This window comes from Podarcis tiliguerta, assembly GCF_965153285.1.
Source record: "Podarcis tiliguerta genome assembly, chromosome: 17".
Classification (NCBI taxonomy): Eukaryota; Metazoa; Chordata; class Lepidosauria; order Squamata; family Lacertidae; genus Podarcis; species Podarcis tiliguerta.
This window is the reverse complement of record NC_139550.1, coordinates 15,851,596-15,878,574: the sequence shown is the minus strand read 5'-3', so window position 1 is coordinate 15,878,574 and position 26,979 is coordinate 15,851,596. Positions and strand designations below refer to the sequence as shown.

The following is a 26,979-nucleotide window of genomic DNA, read 5'->3' as shown; positions in this document are numbered from 1 at the left end:
AGTCAAGTCAAAGGTGACTGTGAGGCTGTGCTGCTTGTCTCGCTTTCAGGCCAAGGGAGCCAGCATTTGTCCACAGACAGCTTTCCAGGTCATGTGGCCAGCAGGACTAAACCGCTTCTGGCACAACGGAACACCTTGATGGAAACCAGAGCACACAGAAACACTGTTTACCTTCCTGCCACAGCAGTACCTATTTATCTACTTGTACTGGTGTGCTTTCAAACTGCTAGGTTGGCAGAAGCTGGGACAAAGCAACAGGAGCTTACTCCATCATGGGGATTCGATCTGCCGACCTTCTAATCGGCAAGCCCAAGAGGCTCAGTGGTTTAGACCGCAGCACCTCCCACGTCAGCACTGACTCACCTGTGCTCAGTTACTGTCCTTTTGTGGCATAAGGAGATGCTCATATATAACATCTTATTTCTCTTTTTCAGTCCTTTGCTTTAAGTGGCTTTTATTTTCTGTTGCTGCTGGTGAGAATTCCTGGCATGTTTCTTTCTTCCAGGAACACATTGCTCAAACAAAGCATAGAATTCAGAACTCTGGTGAAGATTAAAGTTTTCAGAACTCCTATTTTCAACGTTCTTAAGAATTGCACAGTTTGCTTCTGCCGAGCTGAATGAGCACCTGCCGTCCTCGCAGAAGCGCTCAGATTTTCCTACAACCTCCCCATTATAGCCAAAGACATTGCAGGGTTACCAGTTCAGGCTGTGGAGACATTTGTGGGAGAAAGGGGGCAAATGGCACGTCAAGGCTGGCAGCCTTGGCGGAATTAACACTGAAGGAGACAAGAGTGAGAAAAGCAGAGGAGGGGAGGGTTGTGAAAGGTCTGTCTTAGGCAAGAGTAAGACGCTTGAAGCTAATGAGGAGGGGAGGATGTACAGACCGAAAGGTGTCAAAATCTGAGTGAAGAATTTGAGACAGCTGGCAAATGGCATCTTCATAGGGAAAGGAGAGGAGCAAGCTGATTTTTCTCTTAAGTACCACCAAGAGTAAGAAGGAAACAAAGGAAAGTTTTCATAACAGCAATTTAAATCTATGAGGGAATTTGATCATTTCAAATGGAGAAAGAACTCCATACCTCCAACTAGGCCTGCTACCGATGTGACATTTGCGCACCAGGGCACACTGGTCAGCCCGGGGCAACTTCCCACCAGGCCGCAGTATGTCAGGACAACATCCCACCAGGCCTCCTCTGCCCCCTCAAGATTGGGGGGCAGTGTTAAGCCCCATGGGGGGCTGTAGTGGCCTCAGCTCCATAGGGTTGTCATGCCTGGCTATAACTTTACCTCAGGTCATGTAGAAGGAGCTTAACCAATGTGTAAGACACTACTTAGTGAAGTTTAGAACAACAGGTACACTAAGTTTGATGTGCTTTAATCTGTTGGAAGCCACCCAGAGTGGCTGTGGTAACCCAGTCAGATGGGTGACATATAAATATTTATTTATTTATTTGTTTATTTATTTATTTATTTATTTATTTATTTATTTATTTTACAAGGCCAGCATCAGCTTGAGCAACATACTCCAAAATTCTGTATGTGAAGTTGAAGGTCCAATTCTTGCAAGTCATTTTTCAAGTGGTAGATTCCTCAGGAAGTAACTTTGCCACCTCCATTATACTAGAAGAGTGTTTGTTTGCAACCACCTTCAGGAGAAGATTATTGACATTACCACAGCAGGAAAACAAGTGATTTTTCTTCTTTTATTTTTGCTGAGGTGGTAAACTCTCATTTGAAGGAGTTTAGTAGCATAAAAAACCAATGAGTGGAGGTTTTACAATATGTGCTCCATCAAACATGAGCCATGGGGGAAGCTGGGTGACCTTAGTCTGGAAGTTACTGAATCTTTATCCTGAACCTCAAGATTGTTTCCTGCTGATTGTTCTTTCTGGAGTCTTCTTCTTCTTTCTTCTTTGGCGGTCATTGGTAGATTGTCTTCCATGAACACGGTCTTAACAGTGAGTCCGTAAGTGACTGTGGAGTAAGTGATTCTGGATCCACATGTCCTTCCACAGTGGTGACATGGGTTTCCAGGTGGGAGTTAATCATGGTGCGGATTTGCCAAGCATGCCTTCCTCTTAGCATGTTTCTCCATTTTGTCCTGAGTTTGAGCATCTTCAAAGTCCATGACACCTTTGGTAAAGGCTGTTCTCCAAATGGAGCGCTCGCAGGCCAGTATTTCCCAATTGTTGGTGTTTATACTACATTTTTAAAGTTTTGCCTTGAGAGTGTCTTTAAACCTCTTTTGTTGTCCACTGGTATTTCACTTTTCTTTCTTGAGTTTGGAATAGAGTAGTTACCTTGGAAGACGGTAATCCGGCATCCAAACAGCATGACCAGTCCAACAAAGTTGATGTTGAAGAATCATTGCTTTGATACTGGTGATTTTTGTTTCTTCCTGGAAGAAGAAAGTTAATGTAGCTCCCTTTTCATTCAGGTAATGAATGAATCAACCCTACATCCAGGGCTCCCCCCCCCCCCAGCTGGAACCACCCTCTCAGGTGGGTGCCATTGGCATTATAAGAGAACAAGGGATCTGTTCGTGGTGAGTTCTGGCACCTGTTTTTCTAGAAAAATAGCACTGCTTACATCAGTCCTAAAGAAAGAAGGTGATTCAAACATGGTTTCCACTGTTGTAGCTTTGCTGGCATATCTACCACACCATGAAAGAATATTGAATCCCAGCATACTGGGAAGGGTAAGCCCCACTGAATTCAATAGGACTTAATTTTGAGTAGACGGAGATAGGACTGTATTGTTATTTATCGAAGACCATGTCGACAGCTACATAAGAAAAAAAAGTGAAAAACACTGCCAAAAAGGTAGTTACTTTTTGAACTGTGCCAAAAAACCAAAAAAACCTGTACCCCCTGCCAAAAAAATAATAATTGTTGGCCATTCTTTATCCTGAAAAGGCCATCCTGAAAAGATCACGTTAGGGGCGGGAAATCCATCATTTTCAGGAGGAGGTTAATTTCATGATATGACATTCTGAGGTGTGTGTGTGTTTTAAGCATGTGTGTTATTACTAAAAGTCCATATGTTGCTCCCATTGGCACGAGACTTTTTCCACAGTTTCCCACACCCTGGAATGACTTAAGAGTGATTCCGTGTCCAGAAAGTGGGGCTGTTGAGAAGCAGCACAAGGCTCTTTCCAGAGCTTCCTGCCAGCTGATGAGACCCAGTAAAGTGGCAACCCCCTCCTGAACATTGCAGGAAATTGTATTTTCCCCACCCCATCCAGTAAGCAGCAGAAAATTGTTCCCCTGTTTTCACAGGGAGCAATATTTTTAGGGAACTGTGAGGGATTCAGCTGAGCTTTTCTTTCTTTACAGCACTGAACCATTTGTGAATATGAATTCTGAACGTGCAGAGCTTGAGAGGAGAACATTGTACATCTGTCTAGGGGCTCCCCTGAGGCAAACTTAGTGAAGGTGGAGGGCTTGTGCTTCCGCTGAGCCTCACAAACTTCTTCATGTCAAAAGCATACCAATAAAGTTTTGCTGCCTTTGCAGTTCTCTCTCACCAAATTCTTAAGCAAAGTAGCAAAAAGCTGTCTCCCTGGATATAAATAATGCAGGATTTCCAGAAAATGGGATGCAGAGATATCCTATTAGAATTACAGTGCAAACAGGAGGAAAAGGTTGCGTTTTGGAGGGAAAGTTTGTTGAATAGTGAAATAATCTGCTCATGTACAGAATGCATAAGATACAAATCATGATGCATATTGTGTTATTGATTAGAACAGAAGGTGCATATTTATTGCTGGAGTTTGGGTAGTGAATGAAAACAATGATTGCATATTCTCTCCCCCCCCCCCATTCATTTTTGTTCCCTAATATCTGAAGGCTAAGGCCTAATAGATTTCACTGAATGTATAAGCTCCATGATGGAACTTATGTTATCTTAATATACAACATTAGTTGTGTAAGCACAGCAGCAAATCAGTCTAGCTGTCACGTAACTATCTTCCCAAACACTTGCTGCCATTTCTCAGTGTTGTTGTTTGTATAGGAACTTGCTTGGTTTGATCCAAAAGCATTTTTCCCCATTCAAATGCAAGCAAACACACACACACACACTCTGTTTTATCAACCATCAGTCCATCGCTTTGCAGGTGTCAATTTTAGAGTGAGGAGAGGAGAGTTTGTGATGGGGTGAATGCAGTCTGTTGAGTTGGCAACGGTTTACTTGGGGCCAAACAAGGCATGACATTGGGTGCATTTAATTTAAAAGGGTATTGGGAGGAGGAGAGGAAGCAGGATCAGGACCACAGCAGAAGGGGAGAAGTAATTAGCCCTTTTTTCCTTCTAGCCACAATTCCATCAGAAATCCTACTGCCATGTTGCTATATGCATTGGTGCTAATGGAAGTTTTCCTTGCAATGCAAATAGCAACATTGTGGGGGGGACAGTTGTTGGAATTATAGCCAGAAGCGGGAAAGAGTTAACTCCCTCTGCCTATGGTCCTGATTCTGCTCTGACCACCGCTGCAGCAACCATTTTACATACACATGCACAAGACATGTTAACTGTGATAACACATTTAATGTCACATCTTGTTTGGCCTTTGTGTAATACAAAGGATATGCCTCATTTGGAGATCAATTGGCATGTGATGTTTTCTGTGCTATTTCTCTGTTTATTCTTCTTGTTACTCCATGCTCCATTTCTGGTGTTGTCTCTCAATCCCCAATTGCATCTTTCACTCTCTTCCCCTTGACAGATCCTCTCGCCCTTGATACAACATCTTCCTACTGGGACTTTTTTGTCTCCTGGCATCCTTCTGCCTCCTTCTGTTCCCGTGTTTAGACGCTTGGTAAAAATTCACCTCTTCACTCCGGCATGCTCCAGGTTCCTTGCAAAGGGTTGCTGTTTGCTCCCCTTCCCTTGTTAGCATGGTTGCTTAGATTGTATGCCTGAAGTCAGGGCTTGCAATTTTGTACCTAGTCACTTTATGTGCTGTGTTGCTGTTACAATTTCTGCTTTGCGTTTTCTTCTGAAAGCATTGAAATCCCTCTGTCTGAAGCAGCTGCTTCTCTGAACTGCTTACTCCCAGCAGTGCACTTTTTTTTAGCAAGTGAAATGTAGCAACACTGTAAACAAACCTGATAGGCAACTGACTTCGTGAATGTGGAGGTCCGCAGGTAAAAGAGGGGTGTGAATTTGGTCACTTGGGTTTCGTAGGAAAATCATATTGCTGCTCCTAATATGTTAGAACCTCAAAGGAATGGACATTAACTTTGCTCTGGTGGTGCCACAAGCCTCATTCTGCAAAGAGGCTGCAGGAGAGAACAGAAGCCTCATTTTTTTGCCATCAAATTACATGCAGACGTGACTTCCTTGTTCAGAAATGAGTATTTGTATTTAATCCAGTTGGTGTTCCATCTGTGTTAGAAGTCAGTTATCGTACATACCTGCCCAAACCATGTGGACATATTTATGTTCTGCTCTCAGTAAACTGGGTAGTTCCCAGAGGAAAAACAACATATGCCCTAGCTGGGGGGAATGTTTACATTATTTCCATTGTTAAACTCCCGCTGGTACCTGTTTATCCTGGTGACTGCAGAAGCCAGCCACTTTTTTCAACAACAACAACAACAACAAAATAGGTACATCAGAGGTCAGCTTTACAGAATGCAGATTAACATACCCTCCAAGTGTCCCTATTTTCCAGTGACATTCTGGGAATTTCAAAAGCCATCCTGACTTCTGATTTGATCCCAGAATGTCCCTATTTCCCCTGCCAGTGCCACCACTGCTGAGCTCAGGGAGGAGGATGAACTGGCACTTGTCCTGAGTAGGGATGGTGGCAGTGACAGCTTTGAGGGAGCATGCTGTGGCCTCTCCTTGGCTGCTGTTGCTGGCCTCCTGCTTTGGGCACCTCATAGCAGCTGCTGTAGAGTGGGTGAGGAGGAGGAGACACAGCCACTACCCAGGCCCAGCCCCGTGTGATGTGCCGGCTCTGAGGGGCAGGCAGAGGGCAGAGCTACCCTGGACGGGAAGAAGGGCCACAGAGCACAAGGAGTCTTGCTTCTTCTTCTTCTTTTTCATGCTTTGTGTGTCCACGTCTAATCTTGCCCCTTTCTAAAAATTATTTATTTGTCTGTGTTTTTCTTTTTCTAAAACTACCAAGGAATAGAATAAAATCAGGATAAAGGGGGTTTCTCAGGATGGTGGAGGGCATGCATGTTGTGTCCCTTCTTCTGATAGGAAATGCTTGGGGGGGGGGAATGGGGCACCAAGAAGCATCAGGTTTTTTTTGGGGGGGGTGAGAAATGTCCCTACTTTCATCAGAGGAATGTTGAAGGGCATGGCTCAACAGTCAAATCCTATACAAATTAAGCAGAAATACTTAGTTTTATGTCTAAAGGTGAAGGGACTGCTGACCATTAGGTCCAGTCGTGGCTGACTCTGGGGTTGCGGCGCTCATCTCGCTTTATTGGCCGAGGGAGCTGGCGTACAGCTTCAGCGTCATGTGGCCAGCATGACTAAGCCGCTTCTGGCGAAACCAGAGCAGCACACGGAAATGCCGTTTACCTTCCCGCTGGAATGGTACCTATTTATTTATTTGCACTTTGACGTGCTTTTGAACTGCTAGGTGGGCAGGAGCAGGGACCGAGCAACAGGAGCTAACCCCTTTGCAGGGATTCGAAACACTGACCTTCTGATCAGCAAGTCCTAGGCTCTGTGGTTTAACCCACAGCGCCACCCACATCCCAGTTTTACGTCTATGTAATGCAGTTAGGGAAAGCAGGATGTTTGGGACTGGCAGGGCTTGGACGTATGTGTGTCAGATACAAGGGGACTGGAAACTGACTTGGGAGAAGGGGCCAGCAATTTATGGAGCTCAGTGACCCCCGGGACACAGGAACCAGGACCTGGGAAACATTCAGAACTTATAAAGGACGGTCATGTCAGATGAGGAGGGAGAGGCTGATCAGGCAAGTGGAGGGCTGAGCGAATTCCCACCATCTCCCAACCTGCTGTCTCCTAGAATCAGAAGAGGAGGGAAGAGGGAAGAGCAATGGTGGCTGCCATGCAGGCACAGTCTCAGGCTGCATGCATGTAGCCTGTCAAAGGAAGAGTACTGTAATGGTTCTAGGGGTTGCTCGTGCGTAAGTTGCCGTTACTCCTGGCTAGCTTGCCTGGTTGAACCCCTTCTGTCTGGACAGCCTTAAGTTCGTGGCTGCCTCAGTCGCTGGCAGAATCCGTCAGTGGGCGTTTCTTGAACCTCTTCCAGCATAGAAGCTGTTTGACGCCCAGTCTCCTCCTACTTTGCCTGCGCGGAAGTCTTCTACGCAAGGTGGGTGTGGGTAGCCGAGTACTCATGCCCTCTCCGCTGGTCTCCGGTGAAGAGTCCTGGAGCCACCTCTCCGATTCCCCCATCTGCCTCCCTTTTCCACTGGTGTTGCGCTGATTTCCTTCCCCAGCAGATGGGCTACCTCTCTCCCTACTAGGACCCTCTCCGCCATCCCTCTGGAGCCTCCTCTCTGCTTCCAGCTCCGATGGCAGTTCCCTGACAAGTACATAATCCATTGGAGAGGCTGTGGCTCCCTGTTGCTGCAACTGCTCTGTAGGATGGATGGGGAACAGCTGCCTAGACAAGGGCATAGCAAGGGGGCAGGGGGCAAAGCCTCAGGTGCATGATTTTTAGGAAGCACACTCAGGGATCCCCACTGCACATGAGCATCATGTTTCAGGGCACATCTCTCTAGGCATCCATTGCACATCTGGGAGCCTGGGTTCATGTGCCACTTTCCCTTGGTGTGCTAGAGATTATGTCTTTACAAAAGGATTTGTAGTTTGAATACCCGGCTGATATATTTATTGTCTTTCGGAGAAGAGCAAATTTTGGGAGGTATCCTTATCCCGTTTCTCAAAATATATAAATGTGCATGGATATATATGTTGGGATGAGGGTTAAATGGTTGCACCTTTCTTTGTGTTGTGATTTGCAGAAACCTTAAAATTGTTTTGTTTTTTAAAATACAAACTTTTTCCAGCCCAAGACTTTGAATGACTTTGAGGACAATAGTAGGTCAGCAACGAGTAAGATCATAAATAAAAATGAACACGCTCAAGCTCTTTTAAGTATGGTACTTTGATGTATATTATTATTTTCATATATATCAGATATTGGGCAAACACTGCAAAGTGTGCTAAGGATTCAATAAACAAACTGACAAGGGCAAATGAGTCACCTATTAAAAATAAGTCTGGAGGTGAGTGTTTTAGGATGGTAGCAGCTGTTTACAGAGCCGAAGGAAATGGAAGCATCATCTCTAAAATTTGCTACAGCAGTTGGGCAAGATATTAGCATTAAAGTTGTTCAATTCCAAGATTATGCATAAAATAAGCCTGTGTACTGATGGTGTGCTTTTTGCACTTGAAAACCCAAAAAATATCTTTGCAAGAATTTCTTGTAGTAATTTCTTGTAAAAATTAAGTGGAATAATTAATTCTGCAGGCATGGGGGCTCAGCAATTGCTTACTAGAATTCAATGGAATAACAAGGCGTTTGTGTGTCCTTTAATTAGCTGTATATCATAATTATCATATTAAAATGTTCAAAGAAATTTAAAAATAGGTATGTGAGTATGTGTACATGCGTATGTGTGCCAGCATGCATGTCATTCTGAGGAAAGCAGGTATGTCTTCTCTGAGCTATAATGGAAGTCTTGGAAAATTTTATAAATCTAAGCCAAGTATGAATTTCTTGCCATTAATATGTGAGAGGCATTTGATTCAGGGTTATCAGGAAACCTAGAAGTTTTGGAATGACATAATTTAACTAAATGGGGGGATCTTTTATGTAATAAATCCCTTCTTTCTGTATATCTTTCACAGCGATATATAATTATGCAAATGTCAGTATGGAGCAAGATCATCTCTTCTTCTTTTTTGAGTACTTGCAAATATATATATTTAAAGCTCTTTAAGTAGACATTTCGGAAGTATCAGGGAAAGGTCACCATTTGAGGAATCTATTGATACGTGGTTAATGAAGAATATTTATACTGAAGTGCTAGACATTAGTCTGGAAAGGGAGGAATCAAGTCCCACAGAAGAAAGAGAGGATATCTAAATATAAGAATCTCATAAGACGGTTGGAAATTGCTTGGGCTTCTGTACCATAAAAAACCAAGAAGTGTAAACTAGAAATATACTTTTTTTAAAAAAATTAAGCAATACTAGATGCTTGTAGGGCCGTCCCACCCATGAGGCAAGGTGAGGTGACCACCTCAGATGGAAGGATTCACAAGGACAGCAGATCCCAATGTCAGGCTTTCTCCCCCACCCCTTTATTCCTGATATAGATCTTCCCTCATCCTTCTTACCTGAAATTTGGGAGTCCACCTCAGGTGCCAAAATGTCATGGGCTGGTCCTGGGTACTTGACCCTCCAAATGTTTTGAGACTACAATTCCCATCATCCTTGACCACTGGTCCTGTTACCTAGGGATGATGGGAGTTGTAGTCCCAAAACATATGGAGGGCCGAGTTTGGGGGTGCCTGCTCTTTAGGCTCGTAAAATAATGTGGAACAAACCCAGCCAGCTACTGGAGATGCAGGTTTTATTTCTTCTTCTTCAGCAGTTTGTATATCTAGTGAAAGTGTTCAAAAATGTACTGGAAATGAGTAATTCAAAATATTATAAGATAGTGGCACCTCCCCCCCCCCCCGCCCCACAACTGCCACCACAGGGGCACCGAGGACCATCTTAACCTATCAGTAATAGCCTTTTAAAACAAAATTGTTGTAATCTTATATAAACTGCTTTGTGAGGTCCACCTCAAAAGCATTGTATAAACTGGGTCCTCCCTTAAAGAGGGCACGTGTTGCGGTGAGACTTGGCAACCAAACCCTGTGTTGTGGGTGGGTTTGATTGAATAGCCACGGCACCCAATTGGTAGGTCCCTTGATGCTGGGTTTAATCAGGCTAATGGGACGCAGGCTAAATGGATTAAGGAACCTATATAGACCTATGTACGTGACCCAGAGCATCCTCTTTCGGTGCATGCATCGGAACACCCACCCACCTCTCCCTATATTTAGGGCTGTGCGCTTGACCTTGCTATGCCGTCATGTGTTGTCTGTCCTTGGGACGGGGGCACAGCAGGAATTTTCCCCACTTGGCTGATTGGCTGTTGCCATTTGGGTTTCGCCTGCCACGTAGCAAATCGTCACAACTTGTAAGGTTGCGGATAGGCTCTGGTTCAGGTGGTAGGGATGGGAGAATGCTCTCGCCATACCTATGTGAAGGCTATTCCGTTAAAGGAATCCAGGGACTCAATGGTTTGGTCAACCCTGTGAGGGGGTTGTGCCCGTTCCTGAGTCCATGGGGACATCTGGGTGGTGGACATAGCCTGTTCCCGGCTTTCCGCCTATCCAGGTGTTCACCCTAGGCTGGCCTATGCTGGTGCCCTGAGTCAGCGCTACCTGCAACAGTGCAGAGAGCTAGTCGAACCAGAGCCTATGCAACCAGTCACTTTCTGTAATCAATAAAGTTGTGGCCTAAATTCTGCCAAAAACCAAACCCAAATTTGAGTCTTGTCTGAATTTATTTAAGGGGGAGGTTTAAAGGTCTGAACACGCAAATACAGTAAGGAGGTAAGATGCAATTATTGCTTACCTACGAATCTATTAACTGTTATCCTGTGTGATATCTCACTCGTCATTAAGTTTCAGTGTTTTCCAATAATAAACTTAGGCTGCCTCCAGACAATAAACAAACAACCTGGATATGGCCTTAAAAACAAGTCAGTGGGATGAGACCTGCAACAAAAATGTAGTGTGTACTGTTCCTGTTTGAGGTGCCAATGAATTGAATTATACGATTGAAGATATCATTCAGTTTCTGCTGGCATCTCTCAACACCTATGTCTGCAGGCTACTATACTGTAGGAAGAAATGAAGGAAGAAAAACAGAGTAGGCTGCTCTGAATCCCTTACAATTTTGTCAGCCGATTCAAATGGTTGATTTTAACCTTTATGGACCTGTGTGGTCTCTGATGAGAGATATTTTAAGGATCATCCGTAGAATACTGAACTCTTTATATGTCGGATGTTGATTCACAACCCTCAATGTGTTGCTATTAATAAATGGTCTGTTTGCTTCATATAAAGTTTCTGTGTTGTGTGTTCTTCAGTCGCAGTCATACTGTGGTTTTGTTGGGTTCAGGGAAGCATAAAGAGCTCATGACTCTTGTGTAAGATGCATGTAAAAACAAGGCTTAATTAGAGAAAGCACTGGGCTCTATAATCTGATTTTTGTGTGAGAAGTCGACTATGGAACATACAAAACAATGTCAGTGTATTTGTGACATCAGTACAAGGGAGAACCAGGCTTGTGGTTTGTGGATGCCAATATTACTATCCTTGTGAATTCCACAGAATATAAACTAGATTTTACCTAATGTGTTGGCTAGACTTCACTCAACCAGGGAAGCATAACATAGCACCATGCATATTGATCGTGCTATATAAATAATATATAATACAATATAATATTGATATATCTTCAGCTAGGTTTATGTTTAGCTTTACAGATAGAAAAGTAAAAGATTTAAGCTTCAGTGCTTAAATGAGAGGGCTAAATGGCCCCAGAAATTTGTTTCAGAAGCCAATGTAAGACTTTGAAAATACACATTTCCTTCCCCTCAGCAGCAAGCAAATATGCTTGAGATTGCACAGCAGCTACAGTGTGTATTTTCTTCATAAACCACATGCATGCTGGGTTATTCGGGAGGGGGCAGAGAGGGCAGCTTTCTGGTAGGTCTGAGCCTTTACAATTGAAGCACCAAGGTTTTTATTCAACTAAGTTATCATGTCACTTAGCTCTGAAATAGTTTGTTAAACTGAGCTTTTTGTGAATTGTGTCATATTATCAGGGGTTACCAACCATTGGGCCAGTGGAATTCTGGGAAAGTGTCATGGGCACCAATGGGGGGCAGGAAATGGCTGTTGTGGGGGACCTGGCGCATCACAAAATGGCTGCTGTGGAGGTGTGGCATACCACAAAATGGCTGCCATAGGAGCATGCATAATGGCTTCGTGGTAAAAGAGGCCGAGAGAGTACAAACAAGAATTGAGGAAGAGAAACAAATTGTACTGTATATTGTTTGAAATCACTTTACTAAATTTGATAAATCACAACCAAGCAGAGTGTGTTAAAAATAGATGCTTATATAAAAACACCAGACTTTCATTGCCCTAATAAATATTGAGCATTATAATAAGAATCAAGAGGATAGATGGTGAAAAGGTTGACATGGGGCGGAATCCATTTCCTTTGCATCAGCTGAATTTGAATGTCTTTGAAACAAAATTTCTTCAAAAAACTCATTACTACAATGAAAATAGATGTTCTGCCTGAAAGTGGACATATACCCAAAATGCTTCCAACGGGGAGTCACGGAAAAAGGCCTTCTCCTTTCCTGCCCTTTTCACAACCAATTTTGCATTTGATCTGCAAAGAGAGGTTTAGGGGAAGAAAACAAATAGAAACATCCAGCTCTGAAGTGTCAGCAGCTTGTGTGTCTGTGTGTTGGCAGGCCTGTTTCAGTGTCTGGCTGGTCATAGATCATAGAATAAAAGAATTGTGGAGTTGGAAAGGACCCTGAGGATCTTCTAGTCTAACCCATTGCAATGCAGAAATATACAGCTGACCCATATGGGGATCAAACCTGCAACCTTAGCGTTATCAGCACCATGCTCTAACCTACTGAGCTATCCACTCAATGTCAGTGCCTGGCATCTGTGTGTAACTACTAGGGCCCCAGCATCCTGGCAGGTCCCACTCTTGAGACTAGCCCTGGACCCACATTTGTGTTTTTTACAATATGATATTTTTAAAAACTGACATAGTATGGCTGCGTCTAGCTGCCATTTTGATTTCCCACCCTGTCCTCAATATGACGTTACTGTGGGGCGAGGGTGGCTCGTCTTTGTCAGCCCTATGACGTGGCTTGGCCAAAATGGTCTTGGGTGTCAAATTGGTAGTTCTAATTAGGCCCTCAACCACAGTTCCAAAGAGCAGACAGAGAACCACAGCACTGAGGTCAAGATTGGGGGACCGATGGTTTCCTAGGCTGGATCTGGCCTGCTGGTTATGGGGCATCCACCCTTTCTCTAGGGCATTTTAGATTTAGGGTGGCACCATTTGGAGCACTGCTACCAGTAAGGCAAGCATGGCCAACCAATATAGGAGTCCTCCTAGAGGACATTTTACCCCAGGGCTCCCTCAAACCTGGAGCCAGTCCTGGAGAGAGAACAGGAGAGACTGAGGACCAAATGAGATGAGATGAGAAACTTGTGGTCTCATTCCATTCCATATCTTTCCATATTTTTTTTTTTAATTAAAGAAATAACAGGTGCAGGGCTAATTAGGACTGGAACACACTGTGGGGAGGGATTGTTCATTTGGATGTGGGTGATTCTATTTCTGACCCATGACACTTTTTACTAATCAGCCCATTGCATTTCCGCATTACTTGTTCGTTTGTTTTAAAAAAACAAGTATTTTGTTTTAAAGTATTTTAATGTGTGTTTTCCATATTCCATGTATATTTAAATATGGAATATCTAGATGCATATTTTAATATGTTTGTTCACACAGGAATTGCATTGCAACGTTGGAAAATGAGCAGTGACTGAAATGCTCGATCGTCCTTAGCTTTAAACCTGCCCCACCTGTGATGTCATGTCAATTTCTTTAATATTTTTTTTTTAAAAACCCACCCTCAAAGCTGCTGTTCATCCCAGGAGGTAAATTGCCATAAGCAGCTTTGGCGAGGGAAACTTCCACACTACACCAGTGTGGTGTAGTGGTTAAGAGCAGTAGTCTCGTAATCTGGGGAATCGGGTTCGCGTCTCCGCTCCTCCACTTGCAGCTGCTGGGTGACCTTGGGCCAGTCACACTTCTTTGAAGTCTCTCAGTCTCACTCACCTCGCAGAGTGTTTGTTGTGGGGGAGGAAGGGAAAGGAGAATGTTAGCCACTTTGAGACTCCTTAAAGGGAGTGAAAGGCGGGATATCAAATCCAAACTCCTCTTCTTCTTCTTCTTCTTCTTCTTCTTCTTCTTCTTCTTCTTCTTCTTCTTCTTACCAGGATCATGCCTTAGGGGTAAAGTTTAAATTGCATGTTCCCACAATCTGGGGTCTTCATCCTGATGTGTTAAACATTATCACACCTTTTCCCGGATACTTTTGTTTATAATCAGTCTTCAAGGCCTTTGTAAGACCATGCTTCCAAAATGTATGATCCCCCTGGGCCAAACACAGCACAGCAGTCATGCAATCTGAAAGGCACTTGAAAATCCACTCACACCTACTCATTCCTTGTAGACCAAGGCAGATGCCAAGCTGCCATATTGAGCTTTCCTAAGTGACTGGTTGGCTGTGTTTAGCATGGCAAGCCACAAATGCTGAGATCTTCATATAGGTATTTCCTGGAAACAAACAATAATATAGAAACTTCGATGACTGTACAGCCACTATCTCCATGATTTTCAAAATGTGTTCTGGGAAATCCTGGTATTCCTCAGAAAGTTACTGGGGATTCTTCTGAGCTGCAGTGGCCCACAAGTGTTCCATAAAGACAACAGGGGCTTCATCCATGCAGTCAATTGGCCTGTGGGGGAAAGCGTGTTCTCCTTCAGGGAGAGCACGTGTTGCGGTGGGGTCTACTGAGCCACCCCTCTGTTACCAGGCAAGGTCTCTAAAGATGGCCTGGGGCAGTGATTGGTTCACTGGGTTGCTGGGGTAAAAGTTACGTTGCAATTTTGGTGGGAGGGGTAAAAAGGTTTAAATACTCTGCACGCAGCCTTGTACTTTCTCTTTTGCTGCGTGCAACGGATCACCTGGAGCACTTGGACCGTCTGGAGGACAGTGGAGCGATCTTCTCATTGTCTGGTTACATTTCTTTATTTTCCCCTTCTTTTTAATCTTCTCTAGTCCCTTAATTAATTTAATTCCCCCCCCCTTTTTTTTCCCCTGTTTGATTTCCCACCCCACCCCTTATCCTGCCCTTTGGGAAGATTCTCCCTGTACCTGTGAGCACTGCCTGTGCTTAATCCTCCTTGGCTTGCCTTTCCCAATAGGGAGAGAGCCCCCATTAGGGGTTTTCTTTTGCAAAAAGGTTTTCCCCAATTTTGCCTGTTTAATTGTGGGGCTAGCCAGGGCGGTTCCCAGCTTACCTGGAATCACTTTCATTTATACCATCCCCATAGGTTGGCTTTATTTTGGGTGTGTGCAGTGCTGTTGGCCAAAATTTTAATCTAGCCTTGGGCGGGAGCACTATATTGAGTTCCTTTAATATTGCAATGAGACAAAAAGGCAGAGAGTAGAAGCATGGAGGCCTGCACGGCCTGCACATATTATTCAAGCCTAAGCCTGCTACAGTTAGCAGTACAGTAAATTTCCAGGTTACCTGGAATCACTTTCGTTTATAGTATCCTCATAGATTGGCTTTATTTTGGGTGATTGCAGTGCTGTTGGCTGAGTTTTAATTTAGCCTTGGGCGGGAGCACTATTTTGAGTTCCTTTAATATTGCAATGAGACAAAAAAGGCAGAGAGCAGAAGCTGGGAGGCCATCACGGCCTGCACGGCCTGCACATATCATTCAGGCCTAAGCCTGCTACAGTTAGCAGTACAGTAAATTGTTAAGTTCCTGTGACATGTGACTCATTCTCTCTATAAGAATGTATCTGTTTGTTTGCAGGCTCACTTGTTGCTAATGTATATCTTATTCAGACAGAGTGGAGCCGGAGGCTCTCTGTGCCTCCAATGAGCACTCTTTGTATGCTCTTTAACTATGCTGTTTCTGAACAAGTTTATTTTCTGCAAGTTTGTTTTTCCCTTATAGTGGCAACTGCCATTTTAGAGACGAGCCATTGTGGCTTAGCGGCTAGAGCGCAGGACTAGGACCTGGGAGACAGGGTTCATATCCCCCACTTAGCCATTGTTATCACATAACAAAACAAGCTGCTCCTTTTGGACTATTTTGTTGCTGGGTAGTTTGGCGCATTTGTGATATTGCTCCCAAAAAGAACTTGGGGTTTCTTGAGGAGGTGCTTCCCTCTAAAGGGCAAGCAGGGGTACCTGGACAGGCGGTGGGCTGCCTCGAGTTTGTTATCTCATTGGAAACATTTATGTCTGGCCTAGCAGGTGATCCTAGGGCTTGGTCCGCTTGGCCCTAGAATTTGATGGCCTCTGGCAGCATTTCTGGCCTGAATAGCGTCCCCATGTGGTGCACAAAGCATTGGTTTCACCTGTTCCTCACATTGTTTAGGTTTTTTGCGGACTATGACAGGGCCTTTGCAGATGCCTCCAGAGCTGGCCTCTCCTGCAGAGGATGACATGTTGATGCCCCAGGTGCCTTCTTCCGGAAGGAAGCGTCTTCAGAGGCAGGAAAAAGCGGAGCAGGGATGAGGCTTACACCTCCTTGCAGGTAAATCATCACTGGGCTGATGATGATTCAGACATCACCTTGGACCTCTCCAGGGGTCAGGGTGAGGCTGTTCCAAGTCTTTAGGGATCATCATGGATAGCTCAGCCGGTCAGCCTATGGTGCCGGTAATGCCTAGGTTGCAGGATTGGTCCCTGTATGGGACAGCTGCATGCTCCCTCATCACTTTACCTGGACACTGAGGTCCAGCGCCGAGGGCCTTTCTGGTGGTTCCCTTACTGTGAGAAGCCAAGTTACAGGGTACCAGGTGGAGGGCCTTCTCGGCAGTGGCACCTGCCCTGTGGTACACCCTCCCACCAGATGTCTACTACCAGACTTTTAGAAGACATCTATGGCGGCCCTGTTCAGGGAAGCTTTTAATGTTTGATGCATTACTGTATTTTAATATTTTGTTGTAAGCTGCCCTGAGTGGCTGGGGAAGCCCTGCCAGATGGGCGGGGTACAAATAGATTATGATGATGATGATGATGATGATGATGATGATGATATTGTGGGAGAGTGGACTAGATGATCCTCGGAGTCCCTTCCAACCCCACTATTCTATAAGTGGTAATTCACTATGATGGGAATGTTAGACGCAGGGCTGCCATCATCCCCTTAGCTCGCTAGGATCACAGGGACGGGGACATGTGGACAGCTCCTATTTCAAATGGAAATTCCCTGAGCAATAGAACCTGAAGCTGGTATGCAGGAAGCTGGCCCGGTGGCAGCTTTGTTGGGACTTCTTAGGGATTGTCCCTAAGAGAGCCCCATACGATTCCATCTGATCCATATTTATCACATCCCAAAGGCACCTCAGTGAATGATGCTATCCCTCCGGAATTGTTCCGTGAAATATGCATCTTTGGATCAGGCAGTTGAGCTTACCAACAAATTGGAGGAGGTGCCTTGTTGGCATTATGCAATATTGAATTGGCTGTTAGGCTGCTGCCGGTTCACCCTCAAGATTTTAAGTAGTTAGGCTTTAATTGGATGGTCCTTATATTCATAAGGCGATGCCAGTGGGTTGCTCAATAGGCTGTGCAGCACTGGAGTCCTTTAGCGCCTTTCTGGATTGAACATTGCGAGTCAAGACTCGTTTAACTGGGGGTATCGTTATGTGGATTATTTTACTGGCTGATTCTTGTGACACCAGCCTCTGCTTAGCTTACTGGATGCCCCTTTATTCCCTGAGGAGCTGGGTGTTCTGTTGGCAGTGGAGGATAGTGGGTCCTACTGCCCCTTTTAACGTATTTGGGGCTAGCTGGATACCGTTGCTCAAACATCTGCTTGCCTGTGGAAAATCTGTTTGCCTTGAAGGATGTTATTCTTGTAATACTTCCTCTGAAGCAAGTGTTGCTTTGTCAGATCCTATCATTCCTAGGTCAGATAAATTTTGCATGCAGGGTGGTTGCTCCAGGCTGCTCCTTCCATTCCTGCTTGGCCAGGTGGTCTCATGGCCCGGGGTCCCTTCATCATCATGTACAGTGGCCTTGAGCCTGGCAGGGCAAGGCAATCACATGTAACCTAACTTTTATTGAGTTTTCCCCATTGTAGTGTCAGTGCACATCTGGACTGAGGAATTTAGGGACCGTCGGATCTGTCTTGGTCTGATAACCAGGCAGTGTGAGAGTCCTGGCAAACCGGTCTTCATGCTCTGCCAGAGTCTTCGCAATGCTTAAGGTTTAATATTGCATTTCTGCTCGCTTTATTTCAGGATCATCTAATGTTTTTGCTGTCGCTCTATCCCGTTTTTTTCAGTTGGAGAGCTTCAGATCCTGGGCTCTGGACGCCCAGCTAGACCGGATTTTTCTGGAGCTCCTTTGGCACTTGGCAACAATTATTAATTATGAGGAGTAGTAGCTTACGTTTCCCCATCTGCTTTCAGGTCTTATGAGAAGGCCGGGATTGATTTCTTAAAATTTAGCTGGCAGTCCTCGGCCATTCAGAGGAACCTGCCCCCATCCTCTGAGCAGGACCTGCAGTAATTCACCCATCTGCTGCAGATCGGATGCAGTGTTAAAACTATCAGAATTCAGTCCGCTGCAATGTCTGCTAGAGTAAAGCTTTACTTTTTCAGAGACCCTTCTAAAAGTGTGTCGTGCGCAGGGTCTCGGAAGGTTGGAATAGGCTCCGACCTTCACAGGCCAGCAGGCAGGAAGCCGGTCAATGTTTGACCTAGGCAGTATCCGCAGCAAGTTAAGACTTGTCGGCTGGTTCAAGATCAAGACAAGACTTATTTCAGTATTCCATTGTAATTTTGGTGTACTGAGGGTTGGGGAAATTGTGTTGGAGCAAGCACGGGGCTGAGAGTTCGGAGGCTTATTGCCTCAGGACTTTTCCTTATCTGCTTTGGAGCTTGTCATAAGTGTCTGGAGCTCTAAGTCAGACCTAGTGAGCAGGGTTGCCACCATCAGGCTTCCAGTCACAGGTGAGGTGGGCCCTTGCCCTGTTATTGGATACCGGAAATATTTGGCTTTTCGTTCCCCTGGGGGCTGGCTCGATCCTAGTGCACAGAAATGGGTTCTGGTTCGACAGGCATCTAATTGCTCACATTGTGCGCCTGTTATTGCAGCCTGCGGCTTGCCTACCGCTGAACACACCTCATTCCTTCCAAATAGGTGCTGCTGCAAAGGCTGCGCACTGGGGCCTGTTAGTAGGCAGGATGGTGAATACGGGTCATTGGAAGTCTGACGCTGACAAAGGTTATGTCAGGAAGCATCGCCAATGATGCCTGTGCTGATGCCTGTCTGTTATTCCTTTTGTCATAGGAGCAGCTGTTCGCATTTGGATTGTCGGCCACAGCTTCATGCACTGAGCTGGCAAGCACCCTGACGAGTCTGGACTGGGGGCGCCATCTCAGCCTTCCTGCCCATGTTTCTAGCTCCAGTCCGCATCTGGATTGTGGGGCACAGCATCGTTTACTGGGCTGGCATCAGAGCTAGGCAGGCTGGAAGGGGACTGGGTCTTGGCCTCCCGCAGCATGTGCAGGTCTCGCTCCAGTCCGTATCTGGATTGTGGGGCACAGCATCGTGTACTGGGCTGGCATCAGAGTGAGGCAGTCTGGAAGGGGATCTCGGCTTCCCACAGCACGTACAGGTGCCGTGGATATCCAGACGGGGAATGCGGTGGAGTGAATTCATCCCACTAATTAAGCAGAGGGTGCTTTCACATGGCCCCCCTTTGGCAATTTTGGTGCAGTTGGGGGAGAATGATATGGCAAAGGTTGATTGCTTTACTTTGCAATCCGTGATTCTAAGAGACTTGGGGGAATTGGTGACCTTAATACCTACCGTTAAAATATTTTGGTCACAATTACTGCAAAGGAGCAATTGGCAGGGCATTTCTCAACCCAAGGCTGCCGAAAGGGCCAGGAAGCGCATTAATTCCGCAGTGAGCAAGAGGGTAGCGGAATTGGGTGGATTGGTGATTTACCACCCGGATATTACCTTCAAGGCTCTGGCCCTTTACCGCAATGATGGGGTACATCTTTCCGAGCTGGGGAATGATGTCTGGTTGGATGCGGTAATTGGAGGATTGAAGGTTGGGTTGGGATTGTGAGTGGTTGGCGGCGAGCATAAGAGCTCGATTGGCGGTTAGGCATTGGTTATAAATCTGGTGGAGGAGGGGTCAGGATAGGCTGTGCCTGCCCCTCCATGGTTGCTGCGGAAAGGGAATTCCGTTGGAGGAGGGGTCAGGATAGGCTGTGCCTGCCCCTCCATGGTTGCTGCGGAAAGGGAATTCCGTTAAAGGAATCCTGGGGCTTGCCATCTTTTCGTCCAATCCCTGGAATGGGACTAGGGCCGGCAAGCCTTCGGGGAGCAGGCGGGTGAGAGTTGAGGGCTGTGTCTCAGCTCCAATTCCTCCCCGACTTGCTTTCCCCCGCACTGTCTTTCGGTGGTGCCCGGAAGTCAGTTCTGTCCCCAGGCGGGGGGACAGATAGTCTTAACCAATGCCTAAACAACCACTCACGGTTTGTATTTGAATAAAGTTGTGGCCAAAATCATGCCAAAAATCTTAAACAAAAATTACGTGTCTGTTGTGAGTTATTTGGGGGGTGGATTGGGGACCTCGACACGCAAAGCGTGTTCTCCTTCAGGGAGAGCACGTGTTGCGGTGGGGTCTACTGAGCCACCCCTCTGTTACCAGGCAAGGTCTCTAAAGATGGCCTGGGGCAGTGATTGGTTCACTGGGTTGCTGGGGTAAAAGTTACGTTGCAATTTTGGTGGGAGGGGTAAAAAGGTTTAAATACTCTGCACGCAGCCTTGTACTTTCTCTTTTGCTGCGTGCAACGGATCACCCGCCCACCCGCCCTAGAGTAAGGGGTTGTTGCGTTGACCTTGCTATTGCCTGTCATGGGGTCGTCTGCCTTTGAGCAGGGGCCTGGTAGGAATTTTTCCACCTGGCAAATTGGCTGGCTGGGTGGTTTTTGCCTACTACGTAGCAAATCGTCACAACTTGTAAGGTTGTGGTTAGGCATTGGTTATAAATCTGGTGGAGGAGGGGTCAGGATAGGCTGTGCCTGCCCCTCCATGGTTGCTGCGGAAAGGGAATTCCGTTGGAGGAGGGGTCAGGATAGGCTGTGCCTGCCCCTCCATGGTTGCTGCGGAAAGGGAATTCCGTTAAAGGAATCCTGGGGCTTGCCATCTTTTCGTCCAATCCCTGGAATGGGACTAGGGCCGGCAAGCCTTCGGGGAGCAGGCGGGTGAGAGTTGAGGGCTGTGTCTCAGCTCCAATTCCTCCCCGACTTGCTTTCCCCCGCACTGTCTTTCGGTGGTGCCCGGAAGTCAGTTCTGTCCCCAGGCGGGGGGACAGATAGTCTTAACCAATGCCTAAACAACCACTCACGGTTTGTATTTGAATAAAGTTGTGGCCAAAATCATGCCAAAAATCTTAAACAAAAATTACGTGTCTGTTGTGAGTTATTTGGGGGGTGGATTGGGGACCTCGACACGCAAATAGGAGCAAGATTGTTGGCCGTACATCAATAGCCATACCTACACCCAGGCTTGTGCAGAGCTTGTCTGAGGCCCAGGGCAGGGATCTTGTTACTGTACAATAAAGTTATAAACTAAAAAGGGAAAGGGGGAAAAAAGCACCCAGTCCCTGATGGGTCCCCTTCAGCCGGCTTAGCCCTCTGAGGCCCAAGGCAAGTATACCTAGGACCCTTGTTACAGAATAATGTGTTGATTAATAATGATTGACAGAAGGAGAGCATAATGGAATGGAAAGTGAAGTCAGAGCAGAGGTGCCAACTTGAATAAAATATTGGTAAGCTCCACTCTGCATAATCAATCACAAGACATGACACCTGCACACCATTTGAATGTCAATGCCCATCACATATTTGGGGGGGGACGACGACGAAGGGACCTCAGCCCCCTGGAGTTGGCTCCTATGAGTCAGAGTGACTGACAGAGAACAATTAGGGAGCTCAAACGGCAGGGAGATGAGTAGAGAACGAGTGAGCGAGATGAATAAGTGAGAGAGATGAGTAAGTGAGAGATGAAGACGGAAAAGGAATAAATGAAAGGCAGGTGGTTTGAATAGCTGTTAAAGAAGGTGGTGTGTGATGTGATGTGATGTTAGGTTATAGATAGAACCAATGTTTGTTACTCTTAACTAAAGGACGGCTTGTTCTGATTTTGTTGGCCATAGATAAATAGATTTACAGATGCTTAAATTAATGAATGTGTTCTGCACCGGGTAGATTTTAGAAACAGTATGTCTCATACCATGTGCTAGCTTTGATATAGATACATATTTAAGTGTAGAGGAGGAAGGTCTTCCTGCATTTTGTGGCTCAGTAGATTGTGGTAGCAGGTTATGCACACCACTCAGAGAGCTTTGTAAGTGGATTATAAATAAGCAACATTAATTTTAGGGAATACTAAGGAAAGCCTGGACTCAGTGGGCCAACCGAGTCACTGATGGAGTGAACACCAGAGGCCAGGAGATTGAAAGGGATCCATGAAACATTGCAGGGTCTTTCTCACTAACGCTGATTGTGTAGCTACTAGAAGGACGGGTAAGTTTTGCAGGCAAATGCTGAGGTGCATGACCAGCGGGTGCAATTCTGCTCCTTCTTCAAGCATTCAGTGTTGGTGCTGACCTTTAAAGCCCTAAATGGCTTTGGCCCTGTATATCTGAAGGAGCATCTCCACCCCCATCATTCAGCCCAGACCCTGAGATCTAGCTCTGAGGGCCAAAGCCATTTTGGGGTTTAAAGGTCAGCACCAACACTTGGAATTGTGCTCGGAAACATACTGGGAGACACCTTTGCACTTCATGGGTTTCTATTTCACATGAAATAGAGGTGTTTACTGTATATTGAATGGATGGATGAAAGTAAAGTTACGTTGCTTGTTAATGCCATAGGAAGCTACAGCTCACTGTGAAGAACGATCCATCTACCTGATCTTAAAATCATGAGGTGTTTGTAATAAAATTGCTATAAGCCCCAAGACTGCATCCAGTCTGGTTGTGCCATTGAGGACATGAATAACAGCTTCTTCTACTCAATGTCTAAAAGTCTTGTATAGCTTTCTTCTATTATTAATATAACAAAATGTGTGTCACTTTAAAGAGATCTGTATATTATAATGGGGTTGTTTAGTGATGGCTAGAGGGCACTTCTGAAGGCAGCCATGTTTCTGTCTGTACATGTTTAAAACTCGCAAATGAGAATATGAGCTGTCATTGTAAAAGCATCGGATATTTCTGACCCAGTTGCCCAAGTTATTTTATCTAATCACTTGGTGATCTTAAAAGAAAAGGAAAAAAACCCACAGGAGAGACTCCAAAGGAGACGTACACTGAAACAGAGAACTTATGCAATATGAGTGACTCTTTTAGAACTTGTAATCAGGTTTTTCTCTTCCCTGCGTAATCCCCACTCTCTTAATTGATGGTGATTATTTGAAGTTACAGCTGCATCCAACATGCTTCAGTTTGATTCAGCCAGCTGACTGCCCAGCATAGTGCCTTACGAATATTGTTGGATTTTATTAGCACCAGCCACCACAGACAGTGGTCAAGGATCATGGGAGTTGTAGCCCAACAGCATCTGGAGGGCAGCACATTGACTAATGCTGAACTAGAGCGTCAGGTGCTGATAACGCCAAGGTTGCAGGTTTGATCCTCATATGGGACATCTGTGTATTCCTGCACTGCAGGGGATTGGACAAGATTACTAAATGGTCTCTTCCAACTCAACAATTCCTTGCTTCTATGAAAGAGCGTGGCGGCACTCTGAGGAAAGATTTCCAGTTTCCTTTCATGCTGGAGCAAGGTATGGGTCAACAACTGCAATTACGGTACATTTTACATATTCTTCCCAAGAATAACATTTGTAATTTTCCTCTACCTCAGAACATAGTGGCCATCTTCTAACGAGAGGTGACAGAAGCATATTTGAAAAACGAAACAATATGAAAGCTATGTATAAAACTATGCTTTAGCAGATGCATTGCTTGCTGGTTCATTTCTGGGTGCTAGTGGAGTTGACTTATTTTGGCCTGTAAGAACTTCTACAGTGCATATATTAAGGGCTTCGTGGCCTTGTTGTGTTATATGGGGACTTTTCTTGTAGGGATTACTTGCCCTAGCACTGCAAAACCTTTTATCTTCAGAAAATTGCTTTGAAATAAGGCTGCAATTAATTCTATAGCGAATTTGTTTATAAAAAGGAAGCTTTGTGCTTGATGTGCTGATTTTTATTATTTTGTCTTTTGGTATATTGTGCACTCTATTTAAATACATTTATGACAATTTTAAACTGTTGTAAAGGTTTCTGCAAAGGTGAACAGGGAACGAAGGTAACAGATCAATAGCAAATGTAACAAAGAATACATAACAAAGAGCTACGGTTCATATATTGCTGAAGCAGTTTGTTTTTTAAAGCTTCAGAGTGTGTAGTCTCTTTCGAAATATGTAAAGTGTTATGGCAAGCAAGGCACCTTTTGTGCCTGGATGTATCCAGTGGGCTTTCTTTGGGCTCAGGATTTGATCTGCTGTAGCAGAGATGTGTTATGAGTCGCTTTGTTGAACTTCCTTCAGGAAGCGTAAACAAGCAAGGATGTGATTTGCTTGTTTACAAAGAAAACAGTTGGAAATTTCTCCCCAACCCCTGCCCTCCATAAGGAGCCTGAACTCCAAAGGCAAAGCTAAGGCAGGCTATCACATTTAATGAAGTCTGAATGTTTCTTTATGACCTGGAGTTACGAAGCAGCTGCTGTCAGAGCCTCCGAATAATATCAGAGGCTCAGGTGGCATTCCTCTAGGGCAAAAAGGGATTCATGGGACTGTCAAGGGGGCCCAGACATCTAATATAGCGTCTGGGATGTATCAAACCTACTTTATCTGGTTTCCATGAAGGGACTGGTAGTACAAAAAGGTTAAGATCTGCAACATATTCAAGAAAAGTGGCTTGTACGTGAAATGTTGGACTATTCATGGGTGAGAATAAATGACCAAGGAAGTACAAGCCAAGTTAAATAGCTTACAAGCACAGCATAAAATGTACCTACTAGTGATGCTCCTTCACACGATGTCAAAATTCGGTGGAAGTTTGGCATTTTTATAGAGCAATTCTAAGTAGGGCCAAGAGGGATGGGAGTGGATGTTGAACCTCCAGTAGTAGCTTTCATCACCCTCAGTCAAAACCCGGTCCTTAGCTGCAGCTGGCAAAGGCTCCCAGATAGGTGGCTGAGCTGCCATATCCCACCATCAACTTTTTTTGGAGGGAACAGTAAAACTTTATCCAACTTCCTTTTCTTGCATCGTCATATTATTCCACACATAGGAGCCAACTGCAAAGGGCTGAGGTTCCTTCGCCCCCTCCCCCAATAAACAGTTTGAGGGGTCGGTCCCCCCAAGTTGATGGGCATTGCCATTCAAACGGTGTGTGCACTTTTTGTGATCGATTATGCAGGGCAGGGCTAACCTTTCCCCCTCCCCCCCCCAATATTATATTCAAGTTGGCACCCTTGATTCCCAAGTATGATGGTGTTATCTTGGTTTTTTATTTTTACTTCTCAGTGTGCAAGAGAAGTGACGATATATTGGTCCGGCTTCTCACCATCCTGACAAGCAGAAAAGAACCCTTTTCAGAAATTTCTCCAGCCTTATTAAAACATTTTAATATCTCTTTCAGACTTCCTCAGATGTTTCTCCTAAAACAAAAGCCTCCACATTCACATTTAAATTTTAGGGAGAATATGCTGGCATTTCCCCCCGAAATTCCTTAGACCCAAAGCAGGAACCACCAAATTTGATCAAAACTTTGGTGGCAATTGTGAATCTAAATTATTGGTTTATTCCCTCTAATTGAGTCAGGTCATACGTGGTGTAGTTACTGTAGTTAAATTAGCCTTTCTTTAGTACCAGAGCTATACTTGAATGTCAGTGCCTGCAGTCCTTAGCATTTCTTTCTTTCTTTCTTTCTTTCTTTCTTTCTTTCTTTCTTTCGCTGTTGGGAACAAGTTAGTGGTGCTTCTGTTAATGCGCAAAGTGTGGGCATTCCAACATGTTCTCAGATGTCCGGTAAGCATCTCTTGAATTGGAGCTTTGGGAAATTTCAGAACTATCTCCCTCTTAGCATTCACTGCTTTTGCGCCATCTCTGCTCCTTATTGCATCCAAACTCCAGACAGTTCTTCATTTGAAATTTGTGTGTCTCTGGGATTGCAGTCAGGCATCTAAGTAAGAATATTGCAAAGAAGGTGGGTGGGGAGACTCTTCGGCATTACTATTTTTGAGTTGCTATATCCTTGTTAGATTTCTCAACTGTTGTTCATTTAAATGCTATATTTATTGTATCTGTTGATCTTCAATCACCTCATTCCCAGAGCATCAGCCACCGAGTGAAAGAACAGACTGCGCCGTTCAAAAGAGACCAATCCTTTTAGACAGAAAAGGCAAATCATGTACATAATATTACTTGATTGTGCCTAGCATTTTTATGGCATGGAAATTGTTTCCTGTTCTAGCTGTTAAGTCGATTACAGTACTCCACATTTTGACCCAGCATTTTTAAAAAGTTGAGATCAGTTCAGACTCTCTTCCCATTGCAGATGGGAGGTGGCTGAAGCCAAGAGATGGTGGCTTCCTGTGCCCATCTTATGAATTAGTTAAATGAGACTGTGGCGATCACACAGGGTCCCCAGACGTTTCACCATCTATTGATCCCTGTGCCACCACTTTATTTCTCGCTGCCACCACCCAGACCCTACCTGGGACAATACCAAGTCCAGTCAGGGTTAACTTGGAACATAAACTTCTGTTTATTTATTGCAGTTTAACAAGTGTGTGGTTTTATAAACGGTATCGGTCCATTACAGTCAAGGGGTGCCTACCCAGACCTATAACTTCTACTACCTGCTCTCACTCACTAAACCACCTCTCAGATATTTACTTGTCTTCCTAGTTCCTAACTGTTCCTGACTCAGCTTATTTCACTACACTAACTCAACCTACCCACAGACTCTATCCCAATTCACTCCCACTCCAACCAACCATCCAACTCCCCCT

The 26,979-nt window shown here is 45.0% G+C and overlaps 1 protein-coding gene across 6 annotated transcripts in view; it reads left to right on the top strand.

The window, feature by feature from the left end:
- LINGO2 (leucine rich repeat and Ig domain containing 2) overlaps positions 1–26,979 on the top strand; it is a 532,585-nt gene that overhangs the window by 265,987 nt on the left and 239,619 nt on the right. The window contains exon 1 of one of the 6 annotated variants that reach the window (XM_083420021.1): positions 11,966–12,111. The exons of the other annotated variants lie outside the window; for them this stretch is intronic. The gene's annotated coding sequence lies outside the window, so the exon portion shown is untranslated. Of the gene's footprint in view, positions 1–11,965; positions 12,112–26,979 lie in introns of those variants that run through there. 6 annotated transcript variants of the gene reach the window in all.